Source organism: Cupressus sempervirens, chromosome 8 (genome assembly GCF_028749045.1).
Source record: "Cupressus sempervirens isolate cs-2001-9-10 chromosome 8, ASM2874904v1, whole genome shotgun sequence".
NCBI classification, from domain to species: domain Eukaryota; kingdom Viridiplantae; phylum Streptophyta; class Pinopsida; order Cupressales; family Cupressaceae; genus Cupressus; species Cupressus sempervirens.
Genome location: NC_143125.1, coordinates 844,581,245 through 844,601,822, shown reverse-complemented (window position 1 = coordinate 844,601,822; position 20,578 = coordinate 844,581,245). Strand labels below are relative to the sequence as shown.

Genomic DNA, 20,578 nt, shown 5'->3' with positions numbered 1-20,578 from the left:
AACTCGACAATAACTAAGAAACTCAGTAAACATGCAAGATAGCAATACAACACAAGATGCTCATGCATTAGACAACCAGGGTTGAAAGAAATGATTCTCCTGAATCATTGAGATGTCACAACCCGAGCTGAATCCAACTCCGATTGGGAAATCCATGTAGCATCTTCAACTGGTCTGTTTTTCCACTTTATCAAATACTCATAGTAATCTCTTCCTCTTGCTCTTACCAACCTTCTGATCCAATATCTATTCAACTTCTTCAATCTACTTCTTAGGATAATCATCTAATACAACAACTTCATCATCTGACTCATGATACTTACACAAATCAACATTGAATATATTAGATATATCCATGTCATCAAGTAACTCAACTTCATAAGCATTACCATTGTCAAACTTGTTCAAGATCTTACAAAGTCCAAACTTCTTCATCTTCAGCTTACTGTATGTTCCAACAGGAAATCTTTCTTTTTTCAAACGAACCATCACCTCATCACCAAATTCAAAAACATGATGTCTTCTAGAATTATCAGCATTCTCCTTATACTTCAGATTACTTTGTTCCAATCTCAATTTTACTTCCTCATGCAGAGACTTCATAAAATCAGCAAACTATTCTCCTGTAGAACTGATATCCCTTTAGGTTGTATTCCAATGACAATCTCAAAAGATGTTTTCCCTGTACTCCTATTCACAAAATTGTTAGCAAACTCAACATGTGCTAATACCATCTCCCAATTATGTGGTTTGTCTCCAACTAAACATCTCAACAAATTTCCCAAGCTTCTATTCACAACCTTTGTCTGTCAATTTGTGTGTGGATGGAATGTAGAACTAAACTTCAACTCAGCACCCATCTTCTTCCACAAAGTCTTCCAAAAATAGCCAACAAACTTATTGCTTCTGTCAAAAACAATACTTATTGGTAATCCATGCAATCTAACAATCTCTTTAAAGAAAATTTCAACAACATGCTCAGCATTTGATGTCTTCTTACAAGGAATGAAATGAGCCATCTTAAAAAATCTATCCACAATAACAAATATAGAATCATACCCCTTCACTATCTTAGGCTATCCAAGAACAAAATCCATACTGATGTCACTCCAAGGTTTCTCAGGAATAGAAATAGGTGTATACAAACCACTATTCTGACGAACTCCTTTTGCAACTTGACAAACTCCACAACTTATTACAAACTTCTGAACATCCCTATACATCTAAGGCCAATAATACTTCTCTTTCAACAAATTTAATGTCTTATCAATTCCAAAATGTCCAGCCAATCCACTAATTATGCTTTTCTTTAATCAAATTCAACCTCATAGAACTCTTATGAATACACAACTGAATACCCTTAAACAACATACCTTCTTGAATAAAATACTCATCAGACTTACTTGGTTGTTCTATCAAACTAGGTGTTGTGCACTGTGTCCACATCTTAGAAAAATCAGGAACAATATCATACAACTCCATCTCATCAAATCCAAGAATTTCAACTTTCCTCTCAGTCAGCAAAGAATGTATTCTACTCAATGCATCAGCAACTCGGTTAGTGACTCCACTCTTATGCTTTTTCACAAATGTAAAACTCTGCAAATACTCAACCCACTTCACATGTCTCTAATTTAACTTGTGTTGACTTCCCAAGTACTGTAAGGCTTTATGATTAGTATACAACACAAACTCCTTAGGAATCAAATAATGTCTCCACTTCTTCAATGCTTGAACAATATCATAAAACTCTTGATCATACACAGAATACTTCCTTTTAGCATCATTCAACTTCTCACTAAAAAAAGCAACAGGTCTACCTTCTTGACTTAATACAACTCCTATTGTACTACCACTTGCATCACCTTCAACTTGAAATACCTTATTGAAATCAGGCAAAGCCAATATAGGTAACTCAGCAACCTTTTGTTTCAAAGTCTCAAAACTGTTATTAGCTCCATGTGTCCATTTGAAATCCTTTTTATCTCCTCTCATTGTCTCAGTCATAGCATTACAAATAGAACTGAAACTCCTTATAAACTTCCTATAAAAACTAGCCAAACCATGAAATGATCTTACCTCACCCACATTCTCAGGTGTAGGCCATTCCAAAATCGCTTTAACCTTCTTAGGGTCCATCTTCAAACCATCAGATAAATCACAAATCTCAAATACACAATCTCCTCTTGCACAAAAGAACATTTCTTCAAATTAATCATCAATTTCTCCTCTTTCAATCTCTGCAATACTTGTCTAACATGCTCAAGATGTTATTCCTTAATCTTACTGAATATCTGAATATCATCCAAATAAACAATCACAAACTTACCCAAGAATCTCTTCAAAACTCCATTCATTAACTTCATGAAAGTACTAGGTGCATTAGTCAAACCAAAAGGCATTACCAACCATCCATACAAACTATCTTTTGTCTTGAAAGCAGTCTTTCATTCATCACCTTCACTAATTCTGATCTGATGAGAGCCACTCTTCAAATCAATTTTGGTAAATTACCTTGCTCCACTCAAACAATCCATTCTGACATCCATCCTCGGCATAGGAAACCTATATTTTACTGTGATCTTGTTAATAGCTCTGGAATCAATACACATTCTCCATTCTCCATTCTTCTTAGGTGCTAATACAACAGGTACAGCACATGGACTCAAACTTTCTCTGATCAAACCTTTCTGCAGTAACTCATGCACTTGTCTATTAAATTCTTCATTTTCAGTAGGTGTCAATCTATACAATGCTTTATTTGGCAAACTAGCTCCAGGAATTAGATCCATACAATGACTTATACTCCTTACTAGTGGTAAACCATTAGGTGCATCCTCTACAACAATTTCTTTGTACACATTCAACAATTTTGTAATTTCCACTGGCACTTGGGCAATACTATCAGTTTTTGTTGTTACTTGGTTACAACCACCTTCTGTTACTCGGTCGTTACTAACTGGCACTCGGTTAACTCCAATTTCTGACACTCGGCTACTACTAGCACAACTCGGTCTCCTAGGGACTATGGAAAAACAAATTTGATTCTTCTTAATTTCCTTTTCAAATTGCTTTCCACTAACCATGCAAATTTTCACAGTAGTACAATTAACCTCATCTGGACTTTCAATCAAAGGCAGCAATATTTGTTTTTTTCCATTCACCCAAAGAATATATTGATTCAATCTTCCATCATGTATAGCATATCTATCATATTGCCAAAGTCTACCCAATAGAATATGACAACAATCCATAGGCATAATATTACACAAAACTTCATCAAAGTAATGTCCAATCTTGAACTTCACAATGCATTGTTCACTTACTAATATCTTATGCTCATCTTTGATTTACGACACATGATAAGGTTTAGGATGCTCCAACCTCTGCAATTGCAACTTTGTAACCAATTCTTCTGATGCCAAATTTGTCGAACTTCTACTATCAATGATAACTTTGCAACATTTTCCATCCATCTTACATTTAGTCTTGAAAAGACTTCTCCTTAGGACAAGATCCTCTTCACTTCCCTTATTACATAAGGTTCTTCTCACCATCAAATTTCCTCTAGCCTCAGGTCCACTTGGTGAACCCTCAGTGTCTCCTTGAACCACAACATTTCTGTTACATTGCCCACTTTCAGAGGATCTACATTCAAAATATTGTTGATGCGAGTTTCGTGTCACTACATAACATATTAGTAATTGGATGCTTGATACAAAATATCAAATACACAATTCCTCTCTTGAAAAGTTATCTCTCATGGGAGATGAGTATAACTCCAATGTTCCTTACACCGTTGGATACTCGCTCAGTTTCATCAATGTGATTTGCTGGTAATCACGTAGGCGGCCTTACGTTTTCTTGTTTGAGAAAAATTTGGATCTTGGTGAGAAAATGGAGATGGTGGTTCGGTGTGAATGCTAGATGATGTTGATGGCGCGATGATGGCAATGTAGGGTGAATGGCGATGGAAGGTGAGAATGCCGATGTTTTGGTTTACTTCTCTAACTAACCTCTTCTAAGCATGAAATTTGGCTGCTCAACTACTCCTACTCCTAAGAATGGAAGGTTAGCAGATGGACGGGGATCGAATCTAATGAAGGCTAACCAGCGGCCCTACCTCCATAGATGCAACGCTTCAAAGGAAAGTAAACTAGATCACCACACAAAGCCTCCCAACCAGCCGCTAGGATGCTAGTGGCCTAGTGTTGACCCCTATCAAACATCTACCAAAGCTACCATGCAACTATCCATTTTATTTTACTCTTACTCTAACAACTTGAAATGAAATTGCTTCAACTTGAAAAGAAAATTTAACTATGTGGAAGTAGAAAACATGCAATAACACCCAATTTTCTTAGTCAACATGCAATGAAAAAGAGAGCACTTTGGTATTATTTTCGCAACAATTTCTCCAACCCCCCCCCTTTACAAATGAGAGCCAATGGCCTTATATAGAGGTCCAAAATACAATGGACGGTAGAGATCAAAACAAGATCGACGATCCAGATTGGATCCCAAAACCCTAATTAGGGTTGCCACCCCATCGGCCAATGAGAAGATGCCACCTCATCAATGGACCAATGAAAAAAGTGCAAAAGTGGCAACCAATGAGAAGGCACCAAAATGGTGGCCAATCAGAAACAAACACTTGTCCTATTCTAGAAGAAAGAGAAAGTTGCCACTTGGGCTTACATAAGATGATCTTCTAATATAATTCTTCCTTTTTCTTTTGTTCTTTTAGCTAAGGCAATGAACTTAGCTAGCCTTTCGTTAACTTCTTCCATAGGAGGACAAGGTGTGTGCTTCGCTCGGAGTTCTGCTGACTTTGCCACGCTGTTTGCTGCTTGTAGTATCCTTTCGTGATCCTTCTCATATTCCTTTGCAAACCCAATAAAAGCATTGAGTGAGGAAAGGGTGTTCAGATGTTTCCTTTTGACGGCAACCTTTCCTAACTCATCCAATCTCGATCCAAATCCTGTCTCACTGACATCCTCCTCTCTAATACCCTCAAAATCAAGCGCCACCCCAACGTCGCTCATCATGGTCGAAATGGAAGTGTCGACGCTTGGGCCGTGTTGTGCAATCTCATCATGAATTTCTTCAAGTGTTCTAAATCTGGTAGTCAATGCGACATACCAAGATTCAACTATGCTCAATCCTCTCTCATCAACCAACCGGGCTCTTTCCAAATATGCCTCCGGTAGCCTAATGAACGCCTGCAGCCTAGGAATAACCAAATCCTTGATGGGAAGAAAATTCTTCCATTCCTCTTCAAATAATCTGAATTTGTTTCTAACAGTCACCAATGACTGGAATGTTGAGATGAAGGAGGGCAAGAAATTTCGCCCATCTTGGATTGTATCATAGATCCAACCCCTTACTTCATGTAACTGAGCTGATACCTCTTCTGAATTGCTCCCGCTGTCTTGAGGAAGGGCTGCCTGATGCAGCTGTTGGATTGGCTGGCAATCTCTCCAATATTTGTTTTCGGCCTCCAACTTTACTATCCTTTCGTTTGCCTTCCTCAATCTTTCTCTGATTGATGCTATGCCTTCCTGAACCTCCTCACATTCCATATCATCTGTATTTCTTCCCAAATTATGTTCTACTATTTCGTACTCCCGGGCTGCAATCTCATCCGCTGCCTTATTGACTGTTGGTATAGCAATCTGAACCCTTCGGTGACCATCACTGTCGCTTCTGATTACCCTTGCCACCGTATTTGCCATCTGTTTTTGGTTCTCGCTATCATCCTTTTCTATTAGTCCTTGGATATCATCAACTGCGTGAGCCATTACCACCTCGCCTCTCGGCATAAGCATTTGCCTTAACCATAGTGGTGCAGTGCATCTCCCCAAATCCGGATTCGGTTCGACCAACAAAGCATCACCAATGGCCTTAGACGCCTGACTTATCTCTTCAATATCAATCGGCCCATCTTCTTCTCTACTAGTTTCTGCCATATTTCCTTGCTGGTTCTCCGAGAGAGGGGAGTACTTCGTACTTTCACTGTAGCCACTTGATTCCGAATCAGAGCTCACCTCCACTGCGGCCCCTTTATCACTCGAATTGACCTCTTGGCTTCTAGCCTTAGTTATACTCTCCCTTGACGGCGCTGCCCGCTGTCTCTTGGCTGGAGGTTCCGAACGTTCTTGGCTTTTCTGTACCTCCAAAGCCCTCTTCTTGCTATTTCTAACTGTCTCCGATTGCCGGCCACTTCCTTCACCCTTCTGTCCGATTGATTCTACTAGACCTTCCTTCGGTTTCATCATCTCATAAGTAAGGAGAACCTTTTGTCTTTGTAGCTTTCTCATCTTGGCATTATACCACGACTCGGTATGCAAATCTACTGTCCTTGTGACTGCCTCCAAGGAAGGATCCTGATGATCGTCCCAATCCACTGGATTCAACTCTGTTCCAACTACTGTCTCATAGTCTTCTCTCAACACACTACGATCATCCTCCAATTGATCGGGAATATCAAGGCCTCTCCATCTGATATCTCTCATCATGTTCACCGACAATCTCGAGAAAGCTAGCTTTCTCACGTGAAAATCATCCTTTGCATTGGCCCAAAAGTCCTCTATAGTGGGAACATGCTTAAATTCGCTTCCATGAGATGCCTTGATAAGACCAACAGGGTCGAATCCTTGCCTTGCTCTGTACCATCCTAGATGATAACACTCCAATTCCTTTTCCGCAGCCTCAAAGGTGGCCCGATTTGGGCAACTATCATTGCCAATTATAATTGAGAAGGAAACGCCTGTTTTCCCCTCATTCCTCATTACTCTATCATAGTGCTCAAGCTGCCTAGCCAATTCCATCAAAACTAACTTGTCGGGCGGGTATCTTGGAAGCCTCTTGGGACAAACTGTACTTCCTGCCACTCTAATGTATGTGAATTGCGGGAATTGGATGAACCAACTCCCAAACTTCTTAATCCTTGCTTCTGCTTCCGATGAAAGTCTCTTAGCAGGCGCCCCTTGTAATACCCTTACTGTCTTCATGGCGAATGCATCGCAAAACATCTTGTAATCCTTGTTATTGTGCAAATGAAGCTGCGGATAGCATTCATGCACCAAATATTGCCCCGGCCCATTACCAATCTCTCCTAAGGCCCTAAGTCCCGGACTCTCATACAATCTAGCAATTAAGTAAAACAGATAGGATCCCATGTAGAATTGCCTTTGGTTTTGAACTGTTCTAAGTTGCAACTCTAAATTTTCACTTATGATCCTAGCCCAATCAAATTTTCCTTTTCCCTTTTCAATTTCATCAATGAAGAAGTACATCCAGTTTTCGAATTGCATAGCTTGAGCTAGGCCCATGATCCGGCTAAGAAGAACAATGAGATCGCCATATTCTGGCTTGAAATCTGCCACTGTAAGCCTTGTTGATTTGTTAACTCCTTTCCTTCCTTCGTGTATCCAATTCCGCTTTAGATGTGAGAAGTAGGCCTCTTGGTTACCTTGAAATGATTTGGCCGCCTGATCCACCATTACAACTGTCATGCCCTTGCTCTAGGGAATATTAAATGTCTCTTCAATTGCTTGTTCGCCAATGTTGGCCAACACTCTCTTCCCTTCGCCAAAAATGATGGATTTACTGTCTAGATCAAATCTGGATGCACACTCCATAATCAATTCCAGACAAGGCAAAGTAGGAGGAAAAGCTGCTGCATGTACAATTCCGCTCTTGTATATCCTCTTTGCCAAGGGGGATTGTCCTTCCTTTAGTCTGTCCCTCATCCGTATCATGTCCACTGTAGCGATATTAGTATCGGTTATTTTCTTCATTTTCGAGAAGAAGGAAGTTTTGGGCGTCATATCCTCTTTGTCTTTCTTAGCGTTTGCCCGCTTGGGATTCTTACTTGCACTATCATCCTCCATGCTCGTCGCCCTATTACGGGATGGTAGAGTGATGGACCAAAAGGCAAGAAGAACCAAGTAGTGCAATTCTTAGAAAAGAGCGAAAGAATGGATGTCAGCTTAAGCACTCCTTGCAACTCTAGATGATGACTTTCACCTTAACTAATAATCTTACAGCAACTTTTCGGAACCCGGGATATGACATCGAAGAATTACAAATCCCTTTGCAAATTAGAAAACAAAGCCTCTAAGCTTATCCAACACTTGCCTTCTATGCAAAAATCAAACTTTTATATGTATCTCTTCTCCCAACAAAATTGCCCAAATCTGATATAAAAATTGCAGCCCCTCTAGAAAATCAGAATTTTGTCTTCCACAAATTTCGGCCCTCACAAAATTCGGCTAAGCATGAAAAAAAAATCTGCCCTTCCACAAAATTCGCCCAAGCAAAGAAGGAGCAAAATCTGTAAAATCTGCCACCTAGGGCACAAATCGCAACCCACAAAGTGGAGCAAAAATCCCCAAAAACGCAAAAAATCTGGCCCTTAGACAAATCGCCCAACAATGGCAATGGAGAAATTGCCCAAAAATCGCCAAAAAATTGCCTTCCACCAATTTCGCCCAAGTCTGGAAATCTGCCCTTGCTTCAAATTCGCCCAAGCATGAGGAGCAAATGAATTGATGAAAATGAAATGGGAGGGGACTCCCTTTATAGCAGCTTTCACCTTCCTCCCAGGCTGGCCGACTTGGTCCTATAGAAGAAAAAAAAAACCAAAATTAAAGCTAAGTTAGTGGCCCATTTTAAATACTTTGCCAAAATTTTAATTTTCTAAAATGAAAACTGCACTTTTAATTTACTAATTAACCACAAATTGCAAAACGAAATTGAATGGTGCCTTGGGGATGCTAAAAATTTCTATTTAATGAGGGTTTGCTAATTAATACATCCTTGAAGTTGAATTTTGGCTAACCAAAAGCCATTTCTTAATATTAATTTACCAATTTCATTAAATACCAAAAGCTTTCAAGGCAAATTTAATCTATTAAAGCCAATTTTTGCAATTTTCCTCTAAATCGATTTTGCTAAATAATTAAAATTTTATGACAAAAAATAAAATTGCCTCTAGAGTAAAAATCGATTTTGCAATTTAACTTCATCTTACAAAATTAAATTCTATTTCACCAAAAAAAATAAGATTTTCCAAGAACCTAAGTCTAACGAAAAATTTCCTTATTTGAAAATCATTCAAATTTACAATTAAATCCAAATTTTCAAAAGAAATCGTCTAAGTACAAAATTCACAATCTTATCCTGCCAAGTTGAAATCAATTTTGAACTTATTCGGCCTAAGGATAGAACTGATAGCTTTGGAAAATCAAGTTGAAACTGGGTGAAAAATACATCTAACCTTCTCCACTGGCCCTAAAGGCGATTAAAAAGGGGGTCCCCAAGATTTTGGGGCGATGTGTGAAAACCTCACAACAAATATCTACGCCGTTCTTTACCACATCTGAAAAGATACCATGAAAACTACCTCTAGAATAAGAATTACCTCTTCCTCGGTAAAAACTAGTACCTCCTCGGTAGGAATCACCGCCTCTCCACTCAATCGTACCTTTATCATCATTTTTCCATTCAGATTTGCCTTTCTCTTGCACATAATTGTCAGATCCACCACCTTCTCCATAAGATTTAACTCTGCCTCTTTGGGATCTACCACCTCTACCTCTTTGTATTTGTCCATGCTTCTTTGTCAAGATCTCCTTAGCTTTCAAGGCATATTGATATGCTTCCTCCACACTTTCCAATTTCACAAAACTTATCTCATCTTGAATTCCAATTCTCAATCCATTTAGATATCTAGCAATTTTCTCAACATCATCATCCACATGTCCAGATCTGATGTCCAATCTATAAAATTCCTTAGTATACTCCTTCACAATCATGTCCCTGTCTCAAATTTTGCATCTTTCTCAACAAGCTGACTTGGTAATCAACAGGAAGGAACTTGTTCTTTACTCTGTTCACCATCTTCGACCAAGTCCTGATCTTTTCCTTTCCTCTCCTTTGTCTATCAGTTTGCAAATGCTCCCACCACAATGAGGCATGTTCTTTCAACCTAGTAATTGCAATCTTCACCTTCCTATTATCAGGAGCGTTTTCATAGTCAAAGAACTTGTCCATTTCAGAGATCCAATCCAACACAGCATTGGTATCCAACTTTCCATCATAAGGAACAACTTCTACAACAGGTTTTGAATTTGCCCTAGATAATACTCTAAACAACCTCGTCTCATCTTGATCTTCTTCAGGTTCTGGATTAGAGTTTGGTGTTGCTGCTTCATCATCACTCACATCTTAATTGAATGTTTTATCCTGAGTTTCTCTCTAAAGAAACCAAGCATTCAGATGTTTTCTTACTATTAGGTACCTCTGTTTAAGTTGTCCTGGTCGGGTTGCAACGTTAAGTGTTTCTTGTAATATATTAGCTTTCTGCCTGGCCTTTCTTCCTGTACGATGACCACAATTGGGGTGTGAGTAGACAATCTCAGATCCTGGTGAATGTTATTTGTCGACAATGTGGTAGCTTCCTCTATATGCAATTTCGACGCTGACTCCTTCCTCAGTCTAGTTTGTACGTCGTTTTTGAGAGACTTCCCACTGACGGGTGAGGGCTTCCTCCTGATGGCAATGTTCTATGTTGAGTTACCTTCGGCCTCTACTAATGCGTAGTGTTTTATGGTGCTGCGAAATACCCCGTCAACACAAATGTTCCTGCTTAATTCCTATTTGAATTCTTCCATCCGTGTCTACCTATGTCTTCTCCCACTTTCTCCCCTCTTCCCACTTTCGATGTGTGATATATATGACTGCTCTAAACCGCAAGTCGTGTCCCTTAGGAATCGATTAATATTCAGAAATACTAATTCGTTTGTTTATGTTTGTCAATGTTTTAAGTTTGTATTTTATTTTATATGTTCATCAAAATTTTATTATTTATTTTTCTTTTGTAATATAAATTATGATACTATTTGTGTTTTTCGTATTCAAACAATTATCACAAAATATGTTTTATTACATTTATTGCTCTATTACTTCTTCATAAATGATAATTATTACAAAAATATGAATTTTTGTGTAGGAAATTAGACGGGCTATCACAATCCCCTCATCTCAATTTTGCTTGTCCTTAAGCAACTTGAGTGTTTCTTCTTTTTCCCAAGTAGCATCTTCAACGGGCAATCCTTTCCATTTAATTAAGAATTCTTTCGCAGTTCTATTTCTTAGCGCCTTTTCTCTGGTATCCAGAATTATTTCCGGTTCCAACCAGAGTTGTCCTTTGTCATCAAGAGGGGGAAGTTTTGCACAGGGTACTACCTGTTGGCCCAAAACCTTCTCGAGTTTGGATACATGGAACATGTGGATTTGACTATAGCTAGGTAACTCCAGTTCATATGCTACTTCCCCAACTCTTTTGATTACTTTGTATGGTCCATAGAATCGAGGTTTGAGTTTCTCAGTTCCATTTTTCTTAATAGACGTTTGTTTATAGGGCTGTAGTCGCAGGTACACTAGATCCCCTTCCTAGAATGAGTGCTCTACTCTATTCTTATCTGCATATAGCTTTTGTTGATTTTGGGCAATATGTAAATTATCCTTCAGTTCTTTAATGATATCAATATTTCTTTGAATGGACTCCTGTGCGCTAGGTACTCTGCTTTCAGTGATGGTTAGGCTTCCAAATGTCGCTGCTTCATATCCATACAATGCTTTGAAGGGACTCATCCTTATGGACATATGATAATGTTGTATTATAGCAATACTCGCTCAAGTGTAGCCACTTAATCTAGGCTGTTTTCTGTCCTATGACATAATTTCTTAGATACCCCTCTATCCACTTGTTTACAATCTCAGTTTGACTGTCAGTTTGGGGGTGATAGCTAGTGCTAGGAGTGAGTGAAGTCCCAACTAGTCTAAATAATTCTTGCCAAAATTTATTGAGGAACTTCTTCTCTCTATCACTTACAATGTTCTTGGGTAATCCATGGAGACGAAAAATTTCCTTAAAGAATACTTTTACGATTTGAGGTGCTTTATATTCCATAGAGAAGGGAAAGAAGTGCACAAATTTTGTGAGTCTGTCTAACACTACATAGATGCTATCTCTTCCATGAACCTTTGGTAACCCTGTTATGAAATCCATAGATATACTTTCCCATTTTTTATTTAGAATAGGTAGTGGTTGTAATAGCCCTGCAGAGTGTGATTGCTTTGCTTTGTTTTGCTGACAGATTCTACATTCTTGTACATATTTTTGTATGTCTCCTTTTAATCCTTTCCAAGAGTATTTTCCCCTTATCTGTTTATACGTTTTGTAGTATCTAGGATGTCCTGCCAATGGATTGTCATGATATTCCTTCTTAATTATCTTTTTTTCTTCAGATTTTAGAGTCAAATAGATCCTTCTTTTGTAGAAGATGAGGTCATTAGAGATCTTAAAATTTCCATTGGATATCTCCCCTTCCATAACTTCTATTGCAATTTGATCCTTTGCATAATCTGCTATTATATCCTCTTTCCAACCTGAAATGCAAGAAATATGGTTGATGTGGGATCTTCCGGATAAGGCGTCTGCTGCCCCATTATTCACTCCTTTAACATACTCTGTGTCAAAATTATAGGCTTGAATTTTGCTCACCCATTTTTGTTGTCTATCGTTTAGATCTCTCTGATTTAAGAAGCATAGGCTATTATGATCTGTTTTGACTATGAATTTTCCACAAACCAAATACTGTCAAAACTCTGCCAGGGCATGCATTATTGCCAGCATCTCTTTATCATAAATCGAATAATGTCTTTCAACTTCGGTGAGTTTGCGGCTTTCAAAAGCTATAGGGTGCTTCCTTTGCATAAGTATTGCCCCTATTCTGTCTCCCAAGGCATCACATTGCAGTTCAAATGGTATGGAGAAATCGGGTATGGCCAATACTAGGCATGTACTCATAATGACTTGTTCAAAGGCTTGTTGTGCTTTGTCATCCCAAGTGAAGGCTCCTTTCTTGGTTAAGTCTGTAAGAGAGGCTGCAATTTTTGAGAATCCTCTAACAAACCTACGATAGTAACTGCATAATCCCACAATTCCTCTAAGTTGAGTAAGAGTATTAGGCCTTGGCCATTCCTTGATCGCTTTAATTTTTTCTTTGTCCACACTTACTCCTTCCTCATTGATTTTATGTCCAAGGTAAAGTATTTCCTTAAGTCCAAATTCACATTTTGAAATTTTGGCATAAAGGGATTCTCTTTCTAAAATACTAAGGACTTCCTTGATGTGTTCTAGATGTTCCTCCGATGTCTTACTATAAATGAGAATGTCATCAAAAAATATGAGAAGGAATTTGCGTAGCTGCTGTCTAAAGGTATGGTTCATGCAAAATTGGAAAGTTGTTGGTGCATTTGTGTGTCCAAAGGGAAGTACAAGGAACTCAAAATGTCCGTAGTGGCATCTAAATGCTGTTTTAGGTACATCTTCTTCTTTCATTCTGATTTGATGGTATCTGGATCTTAAATCGATCTTGGAGAAATAACGCGCTCCATGTAATTCATCCATTAGCTCATCGATTCTAGGGATAGGATATCTATTTTTGATAGTCTTCTTATTCAATGCCCAATAATCGATGCACATTATCATAGTTCTGTCTTTCTTTTTTACTAATACAACAAATGATGCAAAAGGGCTGCTACTTGGTTGTATATGCCCCATTTCCAGAAGTTCCTTGATAGTTTTTTTCTATTTCTTCTTTATATTTGTGGGGATGCCTATAAGGGGTAGTGATTACTGGTCTTGCTCCTCCTAATTCAATGGTGTGTTCAAAACCTCTCTTAGGGGGAAGTCCAGGGGGTATATCTTCAAACACCTTTTTATATTTTTCCAAGATAGGTTGAATCTCTAGATGGAATGTTTTTACTTTAGTGGGGTTATTATCCAAGATCATACATTGAGCTATCATTTCTCCTTGATCATGTTTTAAGATTTTCTCCATTTTATTACAAGATACTACCCTTGCTGATCCATCGGTCATGCCTCTTAGTGTTATGTCTTTCCCCTCATGTTTGAAGCATATTTCCAGATTTGGCCCATCCATGATGAAATGTCCTAGGGAGTTGATCCAAGGCATTCCTAGGATGATATCATTTTGTATGTTTGCTACATAAAGGTTCCTTTTAATTACATATCCATTAGTGGTGATTTCCACTTGTGTAACCATCTTTTTGCAATGATCTAATGTGCCATTTGCCAACTTAACTCTAAAACCTTCAAAGTCTTGAGTTTTTAACCTTCTTTTTTTGACCAAGTGTTTGCTGATAAAATCATGAGAAGCTCATGTATCCACTAGTGCACTCACCTTTTGTCCCTTAAGAACACCTTTGATTCGGAAAGGCCTATTCTCATCTTGAGATATGACTGCGAATGTTCCTTGTTCTAATTCCTTTGTACCGATTCTTTTATTTGTTTCTTCAATTTGATTTACTTGTCCTCTTTTACATCAGTGTCCCCATCCCCAAGGTTCCCTACATTTAAAGCACAAATTTTTTTGGATTAATTCTTCTCATTGAGGGCATTTGTGTCCAAAGCTCCAAGGCTTGTGGCATAAATAACATGGTTTATCTTGGTTTTCCTTACTAATTCCTTCACTTCGGGGGAAAGTTCTGGAGGGAAAATTCCGAAATCTCTCCTTATTATTAGATTCAACCATTTTGATTTTCCTTATGGCTTCTTCCAGATTTTGTAGTTCGTGGGGTTTTACCAAAGTCTTTGTAGATTCTTTCAAACCTTCTAGAAACATCCAAGTGAGCCTCTTTTGGGATAGATTAGGGACCATGACTGAAATTTCTTTATATACTCTTGTAGGGCTCCTGTTTGCTTAAGGTGTGTCAACTTTTGGAAGTACCATTCGGTATCTTTCTCATCAAATCGGTTTATGAGTTTTTGGGAGAACTCCTCATAAGTTTTCACATCTTTATGACCTAGTGAGATGTGTCCTTGTGTCCACCAATCATGTGCTGCTCCCCCCAAAAGGATTATGGCAAATTGGAGTGCTTCTTCCTCTATCGTAGGATTTAGGATGAAGAATGTATTAAGTTTTTCTAACCATTGATGAGCTGACATTTCCCCTGATCCATTAAAGGTTGGAATTGCGACCTTACTTACTTTGCGTTTAAGTTCTTCATTTACGTATCCTCTAGGTATTTCTCTTATTTTATCTGCACAAAATTCCCTAAACGAGACCACTTCTCGAATGTTTGGTTCTAGGGCTGCATATATTCTTGCAATATCTTCTGTACTAGTTAAGGGCTGCTCTACCCCTTCCTCTTCTCTTGGGTTTGTTCTTCTTGGTAGAAATGTTGGTTGGGGCAGACTTGAACTTGAAGTTATATTATTATTTTTTGAATGGATTGAACTAGTTTCTCTACCCAAGTTTGGTTGATTTCTTAAATTATTAATTGAATTTCCCATGTTCTGTAAAGCTTGTAGGAGAGCCTAGTTTGATTTCTCCATTTGATTTAATAGAGTTTGATTGGTTTGGTTGGTTTGCTCCATATATGACCTTACTTCGTTTGCTAAATCGTTCATTGTTGTCTTTGTTCTTCTCTCGTAAGTTTGCATAAGCCTTTATACATAGGGTGGCAGGATTATGCTCTGATACCACTATAATGAACCCTTGTCTGGATATGTATTTCAAAAGTAGAACCCTGCATCGGATTGTCGGTTTAAAAAAAATGTATGAAATTCACATTGGAACATGAATTTAACAATATAAAGACTACCCCGTATAACCCATTCTAATCCTTTGGAAAAGACTCCCTTCAAATCACTCAACACTCTAATGGGAATTGTTTCCCAATTAAGTAATCGTCATAAAGGAGTATCTAACTAAGGCCTCTTGGGATCTCTGGTTAATTACTTGGTAAAGATCCCTCCTCTACCAAGGCCCTCTAGCATATGCATATATTTGATCCTCATAATATATATATTGTCTCTTATTTGTAGTTTCTCTCCAAAGAAACTAGACTTCTATTCAAAAGTTTACAATCATCTTAGTTGAATATTTTATTCTAAGTTTCTCTCTAAAGAAACCAAACATTCTGAAATTCTTGATCAAATTCTCAACATCTTAATCAAATGTTTTATCTTGAGTTTCTTTCTAAAGAAACCAAGCATTCAGATGTTTTCCTAATATTAGGTACCAATGTTTAAGTTGTCCTAGTCGGGTTGAAACGTTAAGTGTTTCTTGTGATATATTAGCTTTTTGCTTGGCCTTTCTTCCTGTACGACGACCACAGTTGGAGTGTGAGCAGACAATCTCAGACCCTGGTGAATGTTATTTGTCGGCAATGTGGTAGCTTCCTCTATATGCGATTTTGGCGCATACTCCTTCCTTGGTCTAGTCTGTACGTCGTTTTTGAGAGACTTCCCACTGACGAGTGAGGGCTTCCTCCCGATGGCAATGTTCTACATTGAGTTACCTTTGCCTTTGCTAATGCGTAGTGTCTTATGGTGCTGCGAAATACTTGTCAACACAGAGGTTCCTGCTTAATTCCTATTTGAATTCTTCCGTCTGTGTCTGCCTGTGTCTTCTCCCGCTTTCTCCCCTCTTCCCAATTTCGATGTGTGATACATATGACTGCTCCAAACCGCAAGTCATGTCCCTTAGGAATCGAATAGTATTTAGAAATACTGATTCGTTTGTTTATGTTTGTCAATGTTTTAAGTTTGTATTTTATTTTATTTGTTCATCAAAATTTAATTATTTATTTTTCTTTTGTAATATGAATTATGATATTATTTGTGTTTTTCTTATTCAAACAATTATCACAAAATATGTTTTATTACATTTATTGTTCTATTACTTCTTCATAAATGATAATTATTAAAAAAATATGAATTTTTGTATAGGAAATTACACGGGCTATCACAACTCTACCAAAGACCCCTTTAAATACATGCACGGCCACAAGTCGGCCTATTGCAAAATACAACAAAATAAACAAGCCACAAATTAGCTCTCAACAAATACCTATCACAAAATTAAATGCAAAGGTCAACTCTCACTAGAAACTGCACACAAACAACTCGACACACGAAGGACCAAACAAAATGCTGCAACTCGGCGAACTCGGCAACCAAAGGATAACTCGGCAACAACTGCGAACTTGGCAAACATAGAGAACTCGGCAATGCAAGACATTGCAACTCTGCAGCAACTAAGAAACTCAGTAAACATGTAGGATAGCAATGCAACCTAGCTGCTCCTGCATCACTAACTCCAATTGCGAATGCTCCTACTCAATCTCCTCTGGATTATCCTCAGTATCAGTGTCAAGAATCTACTCATCTCCCATCTCAGATGTCACCTCAATCAAATGAACGCCTTTAACAAGGCAATGGTGTTCGGGCTGCCACGGCTCCTTACACGAAAAGCATAGCTTTCTCCTTCTCAAAGCATTCCTCATCTCCTAGTCCATCCTGGGAGGTCGACGTGATGGTCCACGTCTACCTTGGGAAGTGTTGGCATTCTGTAGAGGCCGAGAATCCCTGAATGGCTTCTTATCTGTCTAATAAGTAGTAGTGGTGGTGTCCAATCTCAATGTCACGTCAATGGCCTCCTTGAGACTGACAGGCTTGAATGCTTGTACCAACCCCTTGAGCATGTCCTGCAATCCGTCTATAAAAAGCATCACACTATGCCTCTGCGGCATATCAGGTACCATGATTGCAATATGTTGGAACTCATTAATATAAGTCTCCACATGCCCTGACTGTCTAAGATGTGCTAGCTCCCTATAGTAAAGCTTTGTATCTTTGTGATCAAATCTGGAATCCGTCTATAAAAAGCATCACACTATGCCCCTGTGGCATATCAAGCACCATGACTATAATATGTTGGAACTCATTAATATAACTCTCCACATGCCCTAACTTTCTAAGATGCGCCAACTCCCTATCGTAAAGCTCTATATCTTTGCGATCAAATCTGGTAACGAGCCGCGCAGTGAAATCTGCATAGGAATGAACTATGGCATGATCCTCGGTGACTAATCCATGGTGCCACTAGTCATAAGAAACTTCGTCTAAATGCAAGACAGCAAACTATACAGCCTCTCTCTCAGGCATGGGCCTCAAGGATAAATAAGTGTCCAGCTCGTGCACCCGAACCATTAGTGTCATCATAAGTAGCCAGTGTGATTTTCCCGGTAGCTCTACTTAGATCATTGTTTTGGTGTGGTCTATAGCCCCTGTCTCCTCTGAACCTAGCAGTATCTCTACGCTATGCACAATACTAAAGAAGAGGAAAATGTTGGGATAAAGTGACTCAGCCTTACTACGATTTATTGCTTTATTTGTGCTTTCTTGGAAAGTTGCTAAATGAAGATGGATTCTTCCACAAGAAAAGACTTGGAGTAGAAAAATAGAAAGCTTCTGCTTTTTGGTGATTTATTCTCTAATGCTTTGTTTTTGTGCAAGGGTTGTGCATAAATAAGTTTCTAAAATAATTTGTAAATGTATTGAATGTAGACGCTTTAGAAATTGTTTCATCTTGTATGAAAACTCTATAAGTACAGAGCATTGTTGTAGGAAATTAAGAGAGAGATGAGAAGTTATTTGCACACAGTTATGCCGCTAGATTTTCTCTAGAATGGAGCAAGATGTAAATCTCTATGTTAAGGCTGAAAATGTATTGTAACTTGTTGCTGAATAATATATTAGCTTGATGGTTTGGAGAGTGGGGTTTTTGCCTGGAAAGGTTTTCCCCACATATATCTGTGTTTTCTATTTTGTCTCATTCTTCTAGTTTTAGGATTTTAGAATAATAATTTGTATGTTGTAATGCTGCTGAAATTTATTTAGATCAGTAAATTGCAATCACTTTATTTTTAATGTTTTAATTGTGAGAAATCAACTATGTTTGTTTCCACTTTTATGGCATAGTAGTATGCACTTGTATTTGCTTACTAGAAGTTGTTAAAGGAACTATTGGATACAGAATGTGCATACTGATCTAAGATGACTTTCCAGGGTGCTCTCATTTCCCTTTAGAAAAGCATCCCTAACCTCCGAAGGTAGGGCTCTCCACTCATCCATAGCTGCCATAACTGAATCCTGGATTCCCACCTCGGGTGACTCTACCTGTGTCGGCTGCTCACTCGGTACAAACCGCAAAAGTAGGGGTCTATCCCTAACTGGTGTATAAGGGGGTGCCTGCCTGGTAGATTACAGGGAGCTCTCAACTAATGCGTGGGATCTTTGACTATGCTAACTTCTTGCAATTGAAACTGATCTGCTTCACCCTTGTCTCTCATGCCTACCTCTATGTCTATCCAACTCCATCTGTTCTAAAGTATCCTGTAACCTTTCCAAAGTCTAAACTATCCTGGGTTGTGTAGTGATGAGAGTTTGCATCATCTCCCTCTCTTCCTGTAGTTGGAATAAAAATAACTATTATGTTTAGTACTTGTTAAAGCTAGTCGGGTTGGGTAGTTAGATGGTGAGGAAATGCGTCGGTTGATTTCCAACTAACCGACCCTTCTATAAATATCTGGAACATTGGTAATGTACTCATGTTGATTTTTGGTATTAATAAAGAAATCATTTCCTTGCCTACTAGTACTGTGGTATAAATGGTATATGTTGGGTTTTAATTCATATGTATCAATTGAACTATTTTATGGGATTACATATCTCTGTATGAGTGAAACTTGAGTGACATCTCCACTCTACATTTTTGGTGTCGTTGCCTAAGTCCGAACTTGGAGGTCAACAAGATGGAGTAATGGGAAGGCCCTTTGTATCGTTCATCCAAGTAACAAATAGTGACAGGAAGAGGAGGAAATAACCAGGGAGGATCAGTTGACACGTGATCTAGTGACAGCGTGGGAAGTTGCGATCAATCAGTATGTATGAAGGGAAGCCCATGAGAGAACAGTCCCTAAAGGTACGGTACGCGACGAACTTCCAGTGCCGCCAATAGTGTACGACCTCCTAGGAGAGTTTCCTCTCCTGTTAGCAAGCAATTCGTTACAAGTAAAAGAGAAAGACAATAAAATTGATTCATGCCCTTGATTCCAAACATATATCCCAAACAGGTACAAGGAGAAGAAACTGAGGAAGAAGTCGCCTTGAGGATAGTACGTCTCTGCAAGCAATTCGTTATGAGTAAAAGAGAAAGACAATAAAATTGATTCATGCCCTTGATTCCAAACATATATCCCAAACGGGTACAAGGAGAAGAAACTGAGGAAGAAGTCGCCTTGAGGATACTACGTCTCTAGCAGCAGGAGGCGAGATGCCATAACTGGAAATGAGGACAAGGGGATTCCACGAGAATCTAGGAAGGGTTGATCGAGTATACAATTGAAGGTATAGCAAATTTGGTCATCTCTAAGACACCAACAAGGAAGTTGGGATACAAAAACCCAGAGACACTAGCAGGAAGAGACTTCCGATAGGAGAAAAGTCAAGAAGAAGGGGATACTTTCAGTAGTTCCTCCTCGAGAACAAACTTCCAATCAAGAGGGAGTGTTCCATCGGGAGGTGTTCCATCAGGAAGTGGTCCATCCGGAGGTGTTCCATCTAGAGGTGTTCTATTGGGAGGTGTTCACATAATGGCAATAGATAGACAAAAATTACCAAGGTTCACAGGGG

The 20,578-nt window shown here is 38.7% G+C and overlaps 1 protein-coding gene across 5 annotated transcripts in view; it reads right to left on the bottom strand.

The window, feature by feature from the left end:
• Positions 1-20,578, bottom strand: part of LOC149545057 (acid phosphatase 1-like) — an 82,252-nt gene that overhangs the window by 40,498 nt on the left and 21,176 nt on the right. The window lies entirely within an intron of this gene.